Source organism: Panicum virgatum, chromosome 7K (assembly GCF_016808335.1).
Source record: "Panicum virgatum strain AP13 chromosome 7K, P.virgatum_v5, whole genome shotgun sequence".
NCBI lineage: Eukaryota > Viridiplantae > Streptophyta > Magnoliopsida > Poales > Poaceae > Panicum > Panicum virgatum.
In genome coordinates, this window is record NC_053142.1 from 25,150,414 (window position 1) to 25,171,370 (window position 20,957).

Genomic DNA, 20,957 nt, shown 5'->3' on the forward strand with positions numbered 1-20,957 from the left:
AGGTGTTGGATGTTGGACCGACGGTTTTGTCGCAGAAGATATACTTCTCAGGACACATGTTCAGGAAGGCAATATGCTCTCTATGATCTACAGCACCAGACTTAGAGTATCTTTCTATGTAGCCCTTCCAGCCTTTGATATTTCTGGTTTCGAATCTGGAAGATGCTTTGGCTAGGAGATCATAGGATCGGTCGGGAGCAGAAATATTAAGGCTAGTCAACATCAGGACATCTAGTAGCGTTGGTGTCATCTGTCCATGACCAAACAAGAAGGCGTTCAGAGCATCCGACCAAAAGTAAGAAGCCGATATAAGCATCGGCTCGTTCCTAATCATCTCCGATAAGGATAGGGTTATACATTGTCCTATGTCATAATTATCCCAGCTGGTCTGGTGCAGAGCTGCCATACGACGAAACCAGTTTCTCCATCCTGAAGTGGGGCTTGGCCAAGATCTAAAAGCCTGAGACCAATCTAGATTCATATTGGAGATTTTGAAGGGGATTCTGTGGGCTTCCAAATTGATTAGATCGGTTGGGTCTGGGTTACCCATGGGGCCTAAGCAAATCATGCTTGTTTGGTCCGCTATCGGGATGATGAAACTGTTCCTAAGATTCTAGAAAGAAAGAAAGCAATGGTGTGATGAGTTTTGGGATCGGGAATGGTAATAGTGATAGAAGAAATGGGGCGTTGTACCTGTGGGATTTCGGAGAAGGAAGCCATCATCGAGGGAGGGTGATGAGCTCTTGTCACTAGAAAGAAGTTCGCTTGAAATCTTGGAAGCGGCGGAATAGATCTGTTCTTGAGGAAAGAGAAGGAGAGAAGCGCTGAAGGAGGTGTGCCAGTGGAGAAGAAGATGGCATAGTGGGACAAGATATTTATAGTGTTTGCCCAGAAGGGTATAGTGGAGATTTGATGCACCGCACGCACGGTGTACGAGGGATGGTTTGAACACTGTTTGAGGCGTTGGTTCAGAAAGGCAGTCATGACTGGAGCAAAAAAGATATATTACTCCGAAACTGGAGGGCATGTGTTGATGCTATTTTTTGACACATGTCAAGATAAACGCTGGAATGGAGAAGGCTACCGATTTGGAAGGGAACAACGTATCTAATACGGGAATCGGCGGGTGATATCGTTGCTGATGGGGATTCTATTAGCCGGCGAGATAGCCAGATTTGTTCAGATTCCGGTGGAGTTCTGGTTCGGTTCGGTTGGTTCTTATTTAGGAATTCTTTTTCTTTTGCGTCACGTTTTGTATCTGTCGTAATCGACTAGGACTTGGTTAGTTTAGGGGTATAAATATCAGATGTATGAGACCTCGAAAAGGTTGGTACACACCAAATCAAACAAACATTTACAATTTCCTTACAATTTACTTTCACGGCGGCGACTTCACTATTTTCTTTTCTGCGAGTTCTTTCGAGTTGATCAAGGACGTCTCACATTCGAGCGACTTGATTCGCTGGTAAGTGTTCGTTTACCGAGTAAATCTAGGCTTTACCTAACGGGCGCATCGCTGTTGCTTCGTTTAGATTTGTTCAAAAGTTATCGAATTTTATCTAGGTTTTGATCTCTGAAGCATCGTTGTGGTCTCATCTAGATTTATTCACAAGTTATCGATATTTGCTAGATCTATAGGTTTTTCCCATCGTTTTAGCTTTTATCAAATCTATCCAACTTGGAGCATATTCAAATCGGCTATAAATCTTGTTATATTATCAAATTTATTGCAAAAGCCGATTAGATCTGTTTCAAGTGTTGTTTTCGAGTAGCTTTGTTTAGGTTACACATTCGTAGTTTTTGCATGGCTCGACATGCGCATCAGCTGATTTAGCCGATTCGTCGCTTTCTGCATCGGCTGTGTTCTGCCGATAAGGATTTGCTGATACACGCTCATAACCTTATCAATCATTTTGCGTTTACATCGGTTGACTTCACTGATTTGTCATTTTCTATATCGGCAGTGCCTGCCGATACGCTGTGTGGGAGATATTTGGAAATCCAGCCGATACACTCTCGAATTTAATGTTTACTGTTTCCTTGTCAATTTACAGGTCAAATTGACTGGCACGCTTGGTTTGCAGTCTAAGCTTGGCGAACGGTGCTTTCAGGCTTCAGTGTGTTGATTTTTGCGTCAACAGTTTTATATTTTTCAATTTAAAATAAATTAATTTTTATTTTTATAGATCCAATCAAAATTTTTTAATTTTGTAAATAATACAAAACTATTGTCAAATTTGTCCAATTTGACAGTTTGATGGACCCGGTATCTGGTTTTACTGTGAAGGTTGAAAATCGGACTATTGTGCTAGTTTGAGGGTGGAAATAAACTTTTCCCTAATAAAAGACAATAACTATTGTTGCTTCAAAGCAACTACTTCAATTGGGGACATCAATTTTTATAATTCTAAAAACTTGATGCGCCAACAAGGGCAGGATTTTGAAACATGTGACCTTTTGACTATGGATAAGTTGACAAAAGTTGACCGAACCAGCGGAAGGTTTTTACATGACACCATCGGGATGGGCAAAAATGTTTTGCATGTACTCGTGATCTTCAGCGTGTGCAAGTGTTATTCACACTTCAGTGTGAATGAATGAGTGGCTTGAAAATGCGTAACACACATCGTCATCATCCCAGTCAGCGCTTGTTAAATGGGATGAGCTCTGTCCGGCCAATCATTGTCCCTCTAATTCTGTACTCGATGAACACTCAGCCACACTGCAAGATATCCAGAAATTAGCCGCTACCTCTGCTTGCGCCAGTATACATTTTGTTTTTGCTTTTACTTATGTTGCAAAGGATTTCATTTCATATAATCTATTTCATCACTGTACCTTTCCGTGCCTGCAGAGAATTAAAGTTTAGGTCCATATCTGCTGATGGCACCTATTTTACTGAAAATACAAAGTGCGAAGATGCAATGTTGGACACAAAATGGATCCAATAGCTCCAAGCAGGGCCTGCCTAAACAGCTCACAAGAATAAATCAGTAAATAACCATATATTCGTATAGAGAAACAAGTATAAAAATAGAAGACTAGACATCACCTCAAAAATCTAAAACAGTTCTAGGCGTCTATTATTGCCTGAATCTCGGGAAGGGCTCAGGGAAGTGGCGCTGTCAGCCCAAATCCTGAATTGGCTGAATTCAGTATCCACAGTGATTAACATCTATGTATGAGTAACTCTATGCATATATATAAGCTTCTTTGTCTGCCACAATATATACATTTTTAAGTATCCACAAATTCAGTATCCACAGTTTAAAGTATTCTCTCATGAAATACAATTCAGCATTAAAATGGCACTAGTGCACCCAAAAACTTTGACACAATCCATAGTTCCATGAAGTGAGAGGAAAACAAAAGATATTCTTCTGAAGAGAAATCCCAAAGAAAAGAAAAAACAGAGCAAAATCTTCCATTCAGATTCAAGGTTTGTTTGTGTCTCGGCCCATCTCAACATATATCTCACTAGGCTTCAGCCTCGGGCTTGGGCCAGGAGAAACAAAAAGGACACGATGAGGCGAAGGCGGCGGCGCCCCATCGGCGGCAAGGATGGAGCTGCGTCGAGGGAGGCGAGGTCGCGCAAAATGTTAATTATTCACCTGAGTGTTAGTTTTCCTCTTGTTATGTAATGTTGGAGCATTTTTTTTTGATGAAAAATGGCCGGACATCTGCTTAAGTGCTTAGAGGAAATGAAATAGTACAGGTCAGGGGAGACGATCTTCTGCAAGAAGGTATGGGAGAATTTTCCAACGGGGCGAAGGATGCCAACTTTGTCGCAGAAGGATTTGTCGATGCTTTACTTAGTCGGTGCAATTCTGTGCAAGAACATAACAACAGTACATCACTCTAGCCTTGCTGATAAAGTTGTCCTTGTTCCAGTTTTTTAGTTGTTGAGGCAATTTGTCGATTGTACAAGCAAAGCAATACTACTAGCTACCACTCTTCTTTTTCTTTGCCTCTTGTGCTTTATAAAGGCATGCGATTGTGCTTTGTCACGGCTGTCACTCCATCCTGAGATGCCCTTTGTCCTTTAAACATGCAGGTTACTTTGAACATGGTACGATCCATTGCTTTGGATTCTCAAATTTAGCCTTTAGCTTTGCGAGAGAAGCATACTTTGCATGTTGTCATAACCAGAGAATATTGCCCCTCTGTTCTTGACTTGCTGTCTATATAAGAGAGCACAGCAGTGCACAATTGCTGGCCCCTCTCTCAGCTATTCGTTTTGCTGATTTGCAGCCACCTGGCAGTTCTTGTTCTCTCATTTCCATGCTAAATCTCTTTCTTTTAGGTTCCCAGCGAAGTGATTGATATAAAAAATTCCATCCATCCTCCACAAACTGCCCATCACCAAAAAAAAAAGCATCTGATTGTTTTCCCACTAGTCTTGTTCTTTCATACCTAGAATTACACCTTTTAATCAGCACCTCTAGTAAAAAAAATCATAAATTTTATTTTTTGCTGCTTCCTTTTTATTTTAATCTGAACTTTTATGTTGTTTTATCACTTTTCTTTTACCTAATGTTGTTTTGCGCCCTTTCTTTCCATAGTGATCAATTGGAAAAAGTAAAAAAAAATTGTTGTGCTTCTTCATGATTATTTATGCCTTTCTTGGTTATTGAATCTTACAAAATGTAATTGCTTTCTTCCTTCATTGAAGCAATTAATTGCATCTTCTAGCGACAAATCGATGTACCAAAAAGAATTATATGATTCCACCCCCTTCAAACTGAAACCCAGCAAAGTCAACTAGATCATATCTTGTCATCCACACAACATCAACAAAATTTTGCTGCAGGTACTACTATCATTCTTTCTTGTTTAATGATTTACTAGCACTCTAAAAATCTGAGCACTGAATGAAGTGTTTGCTTTTGGAGCAGAATTGGAGAGACAACATATATTGGCAACCTTCAACTTAAATGTTGCTTTCTTGGTGAATGACACACAAAGTTAGTACTGGAAATTTCACTGTAAACAACACCCCAAAGGCTAAACCAGAGGTAAACAAACACTAACTATAGTAATTAATATTAAATTCAACTAAATTTGTACAGTAAAGTTTCAAATGACTTTGCCGTATGTCTGTAAAGCTAGCATATTTATTCATCTTTGAGGTAAGTTTTATTAAGATTAGATCAAGTCAACTTGATCTAGGAGCATGAATGCCTTGAACATTTTGTCAATCGATGAATTGGTTGGAGTTGGACATTGCCACATTATGTCAATCTGGGAGCTTGTCCCCATCAAGCCTCAAGATGGACACACAATGTTTGTGGTCATGACTAATTTGGAAACCAGGAGCCTCTTTGCTTCTATAGGTGGTAGTGACAGTATAGGTGTTGAAAAAATATTTTGCAGTATGCTTGACTCCTATCTGTTTTGTGCGCCCCAGTGAAAATTTTCTAGAACCCTGCTCATAATGGATGTTTTTGTTTCTGCTAATGTGATCACAAGTTAATAAACACATTTGGTTTGTCACATGGAAACCATATATGTGAAAGCAATATATTTAGTCATAACTTTGATGTAAAAAACTAGATGTGATTTTTTTATATAGGTAGGTTCAAAACATAGAGCTAACCTGTATGTTATTTTCATGCTCAAATTGAAATAAGTTAGTTCCTTATATGAATATTCCAATTCAGTGCCTTGATTTATGTTTTCAAGTTCTACCTACTACCCAAATTAACTTCCTAGGAATTAGATTGACCTGTGCCTAAAAAGATAAATAAAAAAATGAACTTCAACGAATTAGCACACATACTCCAAAAACCATAATAAAACTTGCAAATGATGCAATTTCTAAATGTTCAATTATTTATCCTTGTTTCGTGCAAAACAGCTCCGTTCAAATTACTTGTACCACTAGCAGGTTCCCTGTAAACTGAGAATTTGGGTCCAGTACTGAACATAAGTCATGTCGGCATCATCTTCGTCTGACATGTCATCGACGGAATGGTGTCATGACCTACAAGATATCATCTTTGACATGCCATTGACGGAATGGCATCATTACCTGCAAGATATCAATTTCTGGTATGTCACCTTCAAAATCTGATCTATAGAAGTTTACTGTTTTAGTTTAATTTGTAGAGACTAACTCAAACTACTGGATCGTCACATACCCCTTCCCCCCAACCCACCCTTGAAACAAACCCGACCTCCTCATCTGTTTAACAAATCCACAAGTCATAACTCAGGACTGTTTGTGACAGTATACTATCATGCAATAAATTAAGAACTATACTGAGATAGCACCATACCACAGTTGTGAACCATCTGTGGTAGAGTTTTAACAATTTGTGATGACCTCAAGTATCACTGGAGCTTACACAAAAGGTTTTACAATAAAATGTACCAACTGCATGTGATAGCCCGGTTGGCGGTCCTTTTGGAAGGGTATTGCCGTGCTAGTTCTAGTATATATAGTACTGTACTATTATATCCTAAAAGTATGCTTCTAACTAACTAACTCTATCCAAGTACATAGAGAACAAAAGGAATTTACTCATACCTTGCCACATTAGCCACGTCGAAGATGAATTAGGAAATCTAGTTTGACCAAGTTAGGTAGGTATTTGGTTATAGGCACAACTATGGCAATACTCTTTGTCTGCCAGTTTAGTCCTGTGCATCAATGACTCGGAAATTTTTGACAAGGTTTCCTTAGACTAGCCAAAATGTGACAAACAATTTTGTGAACTAACCGTAGGCAAGTTTGGTTGGAAATTACTTTCAACCTTAATCAGTATACCAACCAAACAAGCTTTAAGTTAATCCTGAAGACATGATAGCAAAAATGTTCTTTATCTTTGGAACAACTTGCAGTAACAAAGATCTGTGATCTCTTTCAACATAGATGACATCAACAAGCATAATAGGAAATGCTTAAATTCTTATATTAATTTTGCTAGTCATGTCTGTAATAAGGCTGCGGATATGTGCACGAATGATAACATGAGAAGCAATCAGTGGCTCACTAAGGCACGGTGGCCACTACAAGATTGCTTGAACTCCTTGATTCCAAAGATAAAAACAAGCAATAAATATATGTACTTATATTCAGCCCCTTGAGAATTAATATGTATAAATAACCAACTTAGGCAATTTTGGAGGAGGTTCTCACCATGTCATATTCCATAGAAGACAAGGAACTGACCTTTATATCAATCTCTTTATTTTTAAAAATTCCTCTTCCCCTATCTTCCTCCATTTTTTTTCTTTTGTCCCCTTCGAGCCAAGAAGAAATTAGCATACATGAAAGCTAAAACAAGGAGCTTTGTTGGGTCATTTGGAATGAGGGGGCCATTTTTTATGGATCAGGTCACTTATTCAGGCTTCTCCTTTTCAACAGGAGCTATGCCCTGATCCTTGTTCCCCGTTTCTGTGGTTGGCTTCTATGTTCGGACCTCAGCCACCTTGGAGTTCACCAAGTCCATTGGTGTCTCAGCTATCCTAGTGTTGGCTTCAAGCTATGTGGTCATCTGCTGCTTGGCTAGAGGATGGGAAAGGGCAGGTGGCATGTTATTGTTGCCTTGGATCATGCCTAGGGTTTTGAGGTCACTATCGGAGGGTAAACTTCGATAGCAGGAGGCTTTGGGAACCCTCTTTGAGATTCGGCTGAGGAAGCTTTCGGAGCATGCCATAGAGAGAATGTGAATTGAACAAGGGAATTTAGATAGGTTCGGACTGCCCTTGGGCATAATACCCTGCACCCTACGTGTGGGAGTTTGATTTAGTTTGCCTTAGAGGGCTGGAAGATCAAAAGTGCTCGAGGTGCTTTTTCCTTTGTTCTAACTCTTCTATTTTTTCTCCTCTCCCTCCCTTCCCTCTCCTAGTCTTGGACCTCCCATTATATAGCTGGAAGCCCCGTACAACCGAGTGGATAGTGGGTTAGGTGCTACAGCTACCGTACTATGGAGCTTTGAGTGCACACGTCTGAGCTAACTGAACCCCAATCTTCTCCTATTAGGCCCTGCATACTTAGGCCCACACGACGTGCCAGTCCCCACTTTCCTGCAGGTGCTATGGTTGCCTAGGGGCCACCACGTTTCCCTGGTCCACCATTTCTGCGGTGGGCGGACTCTATGGGGGACTACGACCGCCTCGGCCCTTCTACCGGTCCCACCTAACAGTGGAGGGGGTCCAGCCCCCGATGGCTGTATAAAGGTAGGGGTGGGCATGCTAGGTTCTACAGCTAGCGTGGCAGCCCACACTACCACAGTCCGACTTTATGGACCGTGTCTAAATGATCACAGCTCCTCAGAGAGAGGCACATGATATGATAGGGGTGTGGGTCACACCAGACACATTTAATGCTCCCCAGGCATCATGCTTGCCTGCCCCTTGGCCCTCTTTCACTCTCAAGCGATGGAGGAGGGCTCTGGATATTTTTGGCTTGGAAGCTTGTCCTCGGTAGGATTCGCTCTGGCTGGTGGGCCCATGAGAGGTAGTCAACACCGAGCACCATCATATTGTGCATGAGTGGCTTTCCTTGGGGGCTTGAGGTTTTGTGACACCCCGGCCCAGGGCTTAATAGGATTAATAGGATACTCATACCAACAAGTTGCAACTTCTTTTCCAGAAGCCGGCCTCCAAAGAACTCCGAGGTTAAGCGTGCTTGGCCCGGAGAAATTTGGGGATGGGTGACCGACTAGGAAGTTCTTCCCGGGTGCGCACGAGTAAGGACAAAGTGTGCAGAAAAGACTGGTGTTGGTCTGTGAGGACAGTCTATGTCCTAGAAAGCTGCCAGATGTAAGCGAGCCCGGCCTCGGGGAGGCGGGACGTTACAGAATGGTATCAGAGCCGACTCTCGCGGTTTCACGGGCACGTACGGGCGTAAGTGCGGAGGCATGAGCATGGGCGCGTGGGGGCGCCGATGCCACCGGCATGTGCACGGGCGCGTGGCGGGTTAGTGCGCGGGCATCTGGGATGCACTGTTGGCACTGGACTCACGGACGTGGCACAGGGACCGTTGGCACTGGACGCACGGACGTGGCACATGAGCTGCTGGCACTGGACGTACGAGACGTGGTCAAGAGAGGACATTCCTGGCTTGGGATTGACCGACAAGGATGTCAGTCTCTTAAGGGGGTGAGCATGTGACACCCCGGCCCAGGGCTTAACAGGATTAATAGGATACTCATACCAACAAGTTGCAACTTCTTTTCCGGAAGTCGGTCTCCAAAGAACTCCGAGGTTAAGCGTGCTTGGCCCGAAGAAATTTGGGGAAGGGTGACCGACCGGGAAGTTCTTCCCGGGTGCGCACGAGTGAGGACAAAGTGTGTAGAAAAGACTGATGTTGGTCTGTGAGGACAGTCTATGTCCTAGAAAGCAGCCAGATGTAAGCGGGCCCGGCCTTGGGGAGGCGGGACGTTACAGGTTTGCTCATCGCCCACGCCTAGGAGACTGTACCTCTGCATGCCTGCTAGTGCTAATGTGGCACCGAAGCTATGGAGATCCGCATATCAGTTGGGAAACTCCATTCCCCTATCACATTTGGCTACCCTCGGGTACCATAGGACCCATGGTGTCGAACGAAGTCTTGATCTGGATGTTTCCACATTTCACTTCCTAGAAACAAAGATCCAAGTTTCTCAGGTGAGGTTGGACATTGACCTCTACACCTGGTTATGGTAGGATCGTGGATAGAGTCGGTGCCTGGCAGAGGTGAGACAGGTGACTATTCATAGATTCACCTATTTCTTCTGTCAACTCCTAACTTGCCATGCAAGTCCTTTAAGAGTTCTCATCGGGCTTCTTATTTGAACCCAACTAGTCAATTGAGACTCTTGTGATGGGATCTAGCAATTCTACTATGGAGGGTTTACCCTAGGTGACGAAATGCCCACAACCAACAAGGGTGAGATCTGAATCTTCTATCCTAACCAGCTTAATCTTGGAGTATCCCTAGTACTTGAACACCAGACTCCCAAAGTAGATAGTCGGCAATGGTATGTGGAGGGTTAGGGTGTAGATGGTGGAGTCTAGCGTCATGATGACCATGGCAGCAGACTTGGCAAAGCGGTGGTTGACTTATACGGATGCCACCAGCGATTGGCAAAATTTATATTAACACACAGAATTCTCCTGCCTGACGTGCCTATATCAATGTTTTTGGTCTGTAGATATTTGGTTCAATGAGAATCCCACATTGGATGAGGATCAATCATAAAATAATAGAGCACAAGGATTTATACTAGTTCAGCCCCCAAGATCGGGTAGCAGCCCTTCATCACGTTGGATTTGTATTATTACCTCGATTGGAACAACATGGGTGTAAAGTTATAAATATTTGTAAGATAAGGTTTCAATGATTACAACTGGGTATTTCTATCTATTTATATTCCAGTATTATCGCCTTACAAGCAAGAGTGACATCTATCCTAGACTTCATTCTCTACAATCAGGGAATCTCCTTCCTTCATGGAACGTGTCCTACAAGGCACCTGTCTTGTTCATGTTCCATCTTTAGTTACCTTTGTAGTATGGCATCGTTAAGTTCCAACCACGTGTCTATCAAGACACCTCTTGATCTTGAACTGGCTCAGGTCAAAAACCTCCTTGAATATCGATTCCATTAGAGAGTCTCTTCACAACTTCGGCAACAAGAGCCAAAGACCTCTTAGAAAAACAACCTTCTTAAAGGACTATGTGGTTTCACCTTCTTAGAGCCATCCAGGATGCGGCAATATAATCTGCATCAATAACGGACTAATGACGCTTGCTCTATCAAGAAATGAACCACCGAACAATTTGAGCAAGAGATGAATACTAGGAGCTTAGGTTTGCAATACAAATAGCCAAAAGAATCTTTTACTATGGATGAAGTAGTATTTATAGGTTAGGACATCACAACTAGCCTCTACTTGTAAAACTCCCCCAAAACCTTGTAACATAAGGTCGGTTACACTGGCCATCATGGCTGCATAGTTACACTTACACCATGATCAAGAGCGATAGTCACTAACTTAGCTTTTCAATGCCCTAAATTTTGAATTCTAGGGGGTTTCATCTACACCACGGCAAGGCCCGATCACATTAGCCAGCACCCAAGCTAGGCAAAAATGTCAAGGCTGATTACAATAGCCATATTTTCTTTTTCTCAATGCTGAAACTAGTAAAGTCTGCACACAATATTAAAATAAACACCTCTTTCACTCTCATAGCCTAGATTATCATATTAATTAGAAGCAAATGCTACATCATGAATGTTATGATAATCCAATAACCAAGATTAAATCATCAAATACAATAAATATCATCCATGCCAAAACAATTAATAATGAACAAAACTCAGAATCCAAAAATAAGGAAAATTAGTAGTTTGGTTTGATTTGAATTCGGAAGCAAATAGGTACATAAACAATCCATGTTAAATACAATTAATAAATAGATAAATATGGAATAAAAGCAATGAAAACATATTATTTTGATTTTAATTTGGACTGACCCATACCTAAATAATAAAGAGCTAGTGTAAAATACACCTAATTAACTAGCAAAATTTGGATAAAAATAATAAAAAAATACTTTCCGAGTGTATTACAAAGCAAAATAACTAAATAATGAGGCAGTGTAAAATTTAGTTCATAATGATTCAAATATATATATTATCTTTACGGTTGGCTAAACAAGGGCCTCCATGTTAAGTTTCAATGGTAGAAATTTCCACTTTCACTGAAGAAAGATCTGTATACCATCTTTTTTAGGATGTAAAATTAAGTGTTTGATTATACAAAAACATGGAAAAAGAAGTGGACTACAAACCTCTATAGAATACTGGGAGCGTTCCAATAGAAGCATGGGATTCTCGATTAGCTTTGTTGCCAAAGGTGAAAATAAAACTAGATGAATGGACAGATGTGAGAGGAGAAATCAATCCCTCAATAAGCGAGGGAAATGCGACTATGTGGGTCCCAAAGCACCATCCTCCTCCCCGCTACTTTGCTGCCGCTCTCACCCTCCTTTCGTGGCAGCCTCTGATCGATCCTAGAGTCTGACCTACACCGACGAGATTAACAGCACTGCCAGCGAGAGGGACGCACCGGAGAGAGATCAGAGGCAGCCAAACCGCAAGTAGCTGGTGCACTCTGCCTACGCCATCCTGGAGGTCGTCAAAGCTAGCAGTGGCAGCGACGACAGCGGGAACACGACGATCGAGTTCCATGAGTAGTCTATATATTTCCTCCGCGTACAGCAGCAGCAGTGCTCCACACCAGCGAGAGGAGTCTGAAGTGCCGAACATGCGATGCCTTTGTCATTTTAGTATACGGCTTCGCGGTTGGGATTGCACCCGTGGATATGATCTTTTTTTTGTGTGTGTACATGTGTGGGTTTGCATTTGATACGTGGTGCACAGCCAACTTGAAAAAAAGAATTTCGGTTGCATCCTGGTAAAGAGGACACCACATCATGCATCGCGTACATGAACAGTACTTGAAATGTTTGAAACTCGTATTTTCATAAGTACTTTAGATTAGCATGTGCCTGGAATCCATTTTCTTTTAAAGAATTCTTCTCTTTCCCATACCTAGTGTTAACGATAACATTTTCACTCCCAACGAAAGGGCCTCTAGATAGCCGATGGCTAGAGGTTAGGCTGTCTGCACGGGTATGGGATCCCGTCCGCTATCCCTCCCTCCAGGATGGGATAGTGGAAAAATCCGCTGCTCCAGCGTCCGCTACGCGGGACGCTACCGTAGCAGACCGGCTCATGCCAAATCCAGCGGAGGGAGCGAACGTGGTGCAAGGCAGGGACGGGCGGCCGCCCGCACGCACGGAGCTCCGCCGCCGGGGACAGGGGCGGGCGCAGCGAGCTCCACCGGGGAGGCGAGCCGCTGGATCTCCGCTGTGGCCGGCCGGCCCCGCTGCCCCGCGCCGCAGCTGCCCTGTGCCGACCCGCCGCCGCAGCCGCCACATGTTGGCCCGCCTGCGCGCGTGCCCGCCAGGGTAGGGACAGTGTGGCCGCCTGCGCACACGGAGTTCCACCGTCAGGGGGCAGGGGTGGACGCAGCGAGCTCCACCGGGGAGGCGAGCCACCGGGGAGGAGGGGCGCAGAGAAAGGGGCCGAAGGGGGAGTCGGGGAGAGGGAGTGGACGGGGTGGAGAAGGGAGGAGATAGGAGAAAAAAAAGAAAAAGAAAAGGTGAGGAGAGAGGTGATGGTAGTTGGAGATGGTTGAATAAAATATAGGGTAGTTGGTATAGAGTATGAGATATAGAAGATGACGGGTGCGGGAGAAATTAGTATAGAGGAGAGAATCTCGATGACCATGATAGAATATTTCTTTTAGAGGATGAAAATAGAGTATGACGAGTACGGACAGCTTTAGAGCTATACCTGATCACGGGTCGGCTGATCCGACGAACCTGACCCAATCCGCCCGAAAAAAACCCAACCCAACCCGACCCACTCAATATGTGGGTTGGACTCCGGCCAAAATTGTCGACCCGCAACAAAAATCGTGCCGGGCACGGACCGATTTTTTGACCCAAAACTCGAAAAGCCTGACCCGACCTGAAAAGTATACATAAAAAATATGTTTAACCCAACCGATCCGAACCCAACTCGACCACATGTTGAGTCAGGCTTGGGCCAAAAGAATCCGGCCCGGTGGGGGTTCGGGCTGAAGAAAAAAAATTCCAGGTTTTCTTTGACCCGACCCAACCCGACCCGACCCGGCCCGTGACCAGGTCTAGTTAGAGCACCTGAGTAGCATTCAGCAGGCCATGGTTCGACTTCCTATAGGAGTAAATTAAATAGGCCTGGAATAAAAAATTATAAAAAATAAGTTGGGGCCTCCCCTGCTGACTTCGAACAAAAACATTTTCACACCCAAATTCTTTATTGCTACCATTATCAAATGGGTTTTGCTATAGTACCCCGAAATGACTGTGGACCGTCCATTTAGATAGGTTTAGATGATTATTATCGCATATTACCTCCTAGAAGGTAATAGGAAAAAAATATTTATATAAATTTTATTTTCAAAATAAAAAATAGGCAAAAATAGATCTACACAACGTGACATGGTAATATGATTAGTTGTACACATAACATGCATATAAATGGTAACTTGATTAGCGTTTGATAACCAAACCATGCTAAACTTTGTTTTCGAAAAAAAACATGCTAATGTTTATCTGATCTTATGTGATGCACCGTAATGTCACAGTATGACACGGCAACACATGTGTGTTAATGTAACGATTTTTTTAGCATGTGTGTTGTGACGCTCTCATGTAAACTTTGGTCCGTCACGATTTGCCTAATAATCCTCTCCGTCTTGAAAACGGAAAGCTTGTGCAAATCATGCAATAAATAATATTGATCGGCATATTGATCAGTACATATACATTGATCAAAGCAACGAAAAAAAAAGCAAGCAAGGAACAGCTAAAAAGAAGGGAAATATCTAGCCTATTTTGTTGCCTTAGGTAGAGCCCAGACGGTCTGCATGCGGTGCAAAAGTTCAAAGAACATGGACGTGCATAGCGTATCCTGTATCATATATGGTAAATCTGCAAGAGGAAATCACAAACTCAGTCCATCACTTCTTGACTGACACATCTACTGATCTATGTAGATGTAGCTGAGAAAAAAGAAACAAAAAAATTATACTGTGATCAACGAGGAGAGAAAAAAAAGAAGCTAACGGAAAGATAGGACTGTTAGCGTGATTTAGCTAGGGAGACATGCCAGTTTTTTCCCTTTCAATTATATTTTCTCCTATACAAAATCAAGGGCTAAGATTTATTTTAGCTATTACCTCCTAAGGGGTAAGAGAAGGCAATATGGAGTACCGTAGCATGGCCCTTATTATCAAATACATTTGTTGATAAAAAAATGCAGAACAAGGTGATTTTATATGTCCATCCCGGAGGTCGTCAAAGCCTGGCAGCGACAGCGGCAACATGACAATCGAGGCCCATGAGTAGTCTATATATTTCCTCTACGTATAGCAGTGGTAGTGTCTACACCAGCGAGAGTCTGAAGTTACGAACATGCGATGCCTTCGTCATGTTAGGATGAGTTGGGATTGCACCCATGGATACGATTTTTTTTTGGGTGGCTGCGCTGCATTTGATATACGTGTGACAGCCAACTTGAAAAAAGAAAATTTCGGTTGTATCGTCCTGGCCGGTAAAGAGACCACCAAATCATCACGTACACAAACAGTACTTGAAATGTTTGAAATAAACTCATATTTTCATAAGTAGTTTAGATTATCCTGTGCCTGGAATCCATTTTTTTGTAAAAAAAATCCTTCTCTTTCCCATGCCCAGTGTTAATGCCAACGTTTTCACTCCCAAATTCTTTATTGTTGCCATTATCAAATACATTTGTTGATAAAAAAATGCATAACAAATTGATTTTATATGTCCATGAATATGGACGTAATAGTATCGGCACTAACCTTAATGCATCTTTACTGTCATCAGAAAGTGTGTCAAACACCGTGAGTACAAAAACTTCCTTCTAATTGATAAGAAATGAACTCTAGGACTCAACGTGAGAATGAAAATAAAAGAAAAGAGCACAAAAGAGAAGACGATTAACTAACTGCTAAACCTTGAGTGCAAGTTGTTTGATCAAGCACTTAACGAACCCCTTTTTATTTGTGCGGCCAGGCTGAATGGATATCTCAACAGCCCTGCGTATCATAACTTGGAAGAAAAACTTGTCCAGTATTACGTGCAGTGGAATGTTGGAGTCGGTCCCGCAGCATGTTTCACTCGAGCTATATCGAGCATCACTCGGGATGTACATATCAGGAAGCATGGTCCCTTCGACCATGTAATAGAGGTGGACATGAAGCATGCAGCAGCAGTGCTGGGAAATCGGTTCAATATTAATGACATGCTGCATATCAAAGTGGCAGAGCAGCTCGGGCTACTCGAACATAAATACGACATGGTAGACATGGGAGAAGAAGCAGGATGACCGTGTCTCACCCCTGGAGCTAAAATCCATAGCTCTTCAAATAATGCAAAATCTGCTGACCAAGAAGTACCTGCTGGTGGTTCACAATCTCGACAGGCCAATAAAGCCCATCGTGCTTGAAGATACGACAGAGGGCTTATGGCTTCCTGCCCCTTGGTGGAAACATTCTTTCTGGATCGTATCCACCACCTCCCAAGATGTCTATGACAGGAGCAACAAGCCAGATGAGCCTCGCGTCATCGAATCCTTTGCTGGGGATGATATATTGATTCTCACACTGCATTCCCTGGAACAAGCGGCCAAGTACATCTCTGTTGCGGTTGGCCATGGAGAGGAGAAGTATTGGCATCATGTGGCAGTCCAGTGCTTTCACTACGCCACCATGCTGCTGCTTATTCCCTGCAGTTCCAATGTTGACCCGCCAAAGTGTGATGCCCAGGCTGATGTTAGCTCAGATGTGTTGATCCGCCAGTGGGCTGCTCAAGGCATCCTTCCTGTCATGAAGCCAAGTGTCCAAGAAAAAATGGGGGAGGACACTGACGGCTACCACTGTCAGTACTATGGTGATGATATATATCAACTTGGAAATGTCATCCTCGAGGCTTTTCGGGAGTATTCGTTGCTGCTAGCTGCCTTTTTCTCCTGCAACGAAAGATGATGAAGCCACAATATCTGCTGCACACTTCCTAGCATATCATAGCCTTGTTGTAGAGCCCCTCACATCCGATGAACTCTGTGAGGGAAATCACTCTCAGTTGGAGCACATGCAGTGGATCTCACATGTGGGCGACCAAGGATGGCATGTAAGCAGAGATTGGTTGAGCCAGGGGTCCAGCGGCCCGACCACACTTATTATAAGGCATTGCTCGCAACACTCGAGGTTGTTCATGAAGCTTGAATCTGATGATTTCTTGGCCAAGCTCCCTTGTCTTCGTGTTCTTGATATTTCCTACACTCCGATAGAGTCGCTTCCTCCTTCAATCTGTTGTCTCCAAAAACTCCAATTGCTTTCCCTTAGAGGCTGCTATAACCTCAGAAGTCCATTCAGCTTCCCAGATACTGAAATTACTCTCTGTGCAAACAACAGCAACAAAAAGCTCAACTTGCTCTATCTCGATCTCTCCTATTCAAATATAAGCACATTCCAGTGCGACTTCTTCCATAGCATTCCTACTCTAAAAGAGCTTCTGCTTGTCAAATGCTCCAACCTTGAGGAGCTGCCACTTCTCGGCTCTTGCATTGTCTACTCTAACAAAACTCGAGATAATAGACAACAAGAAATTCATTTCATTCTCGAGATTAACAGAGATGGCATTTGATGGGCATGGCACCCTTCATTCATTCTCATTGGTTGGTACACCACATATAAAGCGATTGTCATTGCACGGATGTAGTAAGCTAGAATCCGTGGACATTAAGGAAGTTGATGCTTTGGAGGAGCTCGATCTATCTGCTACGGCTATCAAGGAGCTACCAGACAACATCCCTAATCTGCCCCAGCTTAGGCGATTGCTTCTCAGGGGCGTTCCTTCCCTGAGACGATTCCCTTGGCATAAGCTGGATAGATTCCCAGATGTGTTTTGCTTGGATCAATGCTCATCAACTGGAACTGTTAATCATGATTGCAGTACTCCACAAGTTGCTCAGGTGTGCATAAGTGATTCCAGATTGTTTTATAGCTTCAATGATGCCACCAAGGATTTAGTAAGGGGTGGAAGAATTTTGAAATCTTTCCATGTTCAAATTACATCATGCAAGGCCATAACTAGGAAGATACAGGATGAAGAGGACATGGTGAAAACCAACTAGGTTCATGCGTCATTGGCAGCCTATGCTGATGTAAACCATCGCTATCTGACAGATGGAGTCTCGATGGTGTCAATGGATGACGTGCCTCCCTTTCGGGAGACTGAGCGTCACGTGGAGATCTCAGCAGTGGAGCGGTCTCCCCATGGTCTGAAGTATCTTCTAGAAGTCACTAAATCAATTAGCATGTCAGACGATACTCACTTCTCCTGCCTCAATGATCTGAGTCGTTTGAAAATGCTGGAGGAATGCAAGCTCCAGCGATGTCATCGGGTGGTGCATGTCTTTAATGATCTGTTTTGGCTAGGGCGGAGTCTGGAGAATGCACATGTCTCTCATCTCAAAAGTCTGACACATTTCTACAAAGAATCGTATTTTGATGTTGGTTTCCATGCACTGAAGCACCTCCGGCTGGAGCATTGCCCGAGGTTGGAAGGCGTCATGCCACGTGGATCTGCGCTGCCAAGTCTCGTCACGCTCGACATCCTCTTCTGCTACAATCTCAAGGCAATTTTCTACTACAATAATCTGCGTTCTCCTAGTTTCGAGCTCCCATGTCTTCGGAGGATCCACCTCCAGGAGCTGCCCCTGCTGGAGCATCTTCGCGACGACGACGCCGTCCTGGCCGCGCCCGCGTGGGAGGAGCTCCACGTCCGCGGGTGCTGGAGCTTGCGCCGCCTCCCGCGCCTCGACCGACGACCAGGCAAGAAGGCCGTGACGGTGAGCGGGGAGCGGGCCTGGTGGACCAAGCTCCGCTGGGACGACCGGGATGACTCGCACCGCGGCAGCTACGAGCCCAGGCTTCCCCCGGCATCCGCCTCCATCCGCGAGCGCGTCATCATCAAGACCTACCTCAGGTGAAGGAACTGAGCCATGCCCAAGCCGCAAGCTCACCCAGTTACACAAGGTACGCGATGTGATTTTCAGTCAGCATTAGCTTGTCGTATCATGTACTAGCATTATCCACCAAATCAGCTTCCAACGTTATTGATTAGATTTGTCCACAGACCACAGCATCCTCTCCGTCCCACTCACTGCATCCACGCCACCGCCAATTGCATGTGCCCGTCCAGAGTTCCAAATAAGATGTTTGGTTTGTCTGCTGGCTGCTTCATCGGCCGGCCGGCCTCCGACCTAGCAGGCCGGCGCATCCAAGCAGTGTGACAGTAGCTCAACCAGATTGCAGTGTTTGATGCTTCAATAACGTGTGTTTTGTAGTGTTGTGTGCTTGCTGCGATCAGTTCGTGCAGTGCCTTCGATTTGCTTGCCCGTGTGAAACTTGGTGTGTCTGTTTTAATTTGTTCGTGCCCATTCATAATCAGCATGGCCACCTCGGCGTGCTAAATTATTATATTACTATTTGTGTGCGTTTGCTGCAGTACGTGTTGTTGAACTTGCTGTTATTATTTGATTATATATGGATTGAATTGGTATGTAACTGATGAGTCTGCTTTGTGTGAAATCAATAAAGTTTGTTTAATTTAATTTGCTGCGTGTTGCTTCATCTAGTATTGGATGTTTGCTTCGTGGGCTCATCGGCGCGGCTGCTAATATAATCTCCTAGCTATCAAGTAATAAATTATGCTTAAATAGCGGCGGCACACTGTGGATCGAGGTTTTTTTTTTCGAAAATGAAAATGGTGTCTCGAGTTAATTTCCATGTATGTAGGAATTCCTAATTCGAGGTGGGTAGACTCTGAGTCTGGACACTGGGAAATGTTTCGGATTGGATAGCTCTTCTTCGCAACCAATTCAATCAGGATACTCCAGATGTCACTTGGTAACTTATTAGTTTAGGAAGAATCACAAGATGGAAGTAAAGCACTGGCAGGCTGCAGATTTGTTTGAAACCTTTGATGCTTTGCTAGTCTCAGTGAGGAGTGTCATCGCACGGTTACCAAAACTGTGAACTAGGTGACACTCCTCCCACTTCTCATGAAACTCTACATCCTCTCTCTTCATGATGAGGCTGCCATATTAGCAAATTTAATATCAATGACACTCCTATGACACTCCCATCGAGACTGTTTGAAACCTTTGTTGCTTTGCTCTTTACATCTTTCTTTTGTTTCTTTATAAAGAGAAAAAGAGAGAACACTGCCGGATGTTCAAACAATCACTATGCCTTTACTCTTTAGTTTGAAGTACTAATAACCGTCTGACAGCTCCCATTATTCGAGTGTATTCCATCTATTTCTATTTACATGCCGTATTAGGATTGTCGTCCTAAGTCAATAGCTTTGACCAAATTTATAAAAAATTAATATTTACAATGCCAAATTTATTTCGTTGAGTCCACCATGAAATATATATTTATAGTACATATGTTGGGTAGTATAGTTGTTGCTATAGTTTTCTATAGACTCAATCAAAATTAGTCAAGTTTAACTTATGACAAACGTAATATGATATGTAAATAAAAATGAAGGGAGTACTACAATGCTCTTCATAAACCAACAATCGAGGCTTCCAATGAACACCAAGCAAAGCTTAATTTGTACTATCAGTGAGCGCGTGCTTCCTGCATTTATTGTTGCTACTGCTAATAAACAATCATTATATTATTACGAAATTCAAGAGCGTTACGTCCCATAAGCCCAGTTAATTTCATTCCTCCTGTGGACTCATAGATGGAGGCCCAATTCAGTACGATTATACCCTTCTAGTTGCATGGTGTCGGCCTGGCCTGCCTTCTGGGCCGTTCTGATTTATCGCTTTAGAGAAGTTGCACATGATGTCATGACTAATGTTATTCTTACTCTTAAAAAAAATTATCAATGGCTTCTCTGTGATTTAGACCGGTCTCCTCGTTATTTTCTTTCTTCCTTTTCTCACTGCCAGATGGATATTTTCTACATAACATGTTTGTGTGCTGAAAATTAATAAAGGAACAAACAATTACACAATTAGTCGAGTATCTATTCTATAGAGTAAACATCAATCAGTGCCAGGTCCTAATTGACTGATTCCTGACCAGCAGATTAGTTCGCTAAAATGGATGCCCTTATCTACTCTCCTTGTCTCCTCGCTGTGTTCTGTTGTGCCAAAAATTAACTCCAATAACATAAGAGAGTTGTTACAGTGCTTGAGAGGAACCAGAGGTTCCTCCCCTCCAAAAAAATCTGAGCCATTGATCTTTAGAATCCCTCTTTTCCTCTAATGAGGGGTACTTTAGTAATCATATTAGCACCAA

At 43.2% G+C, this 20,957-nt stretch overlaps 1 long non-coding RNA gene across 1 annotated transcript; it reads left to right on the forward strand.

Annotated features, from left to right (window-relative positions):
* Positions 1 to 4,217: 4,217 nt before the first annotated feature.
* On the forward strand, positions 4,218 to 17,516 carry LOC120640618. The gene is made up of 4 exons (XR_005661916.1): positions 4,218 to 4,810; positions 4,896 to 5,015; positions 5,888 to 6,051; positions 15,646 to 17,516. It is a non-coding gene; the product is annotated as an uncharacterized LOC120640618 (long non-coding RNA).
* Positions 17,517 to 20,957: the final 3,441 nt, after the last annotated feature.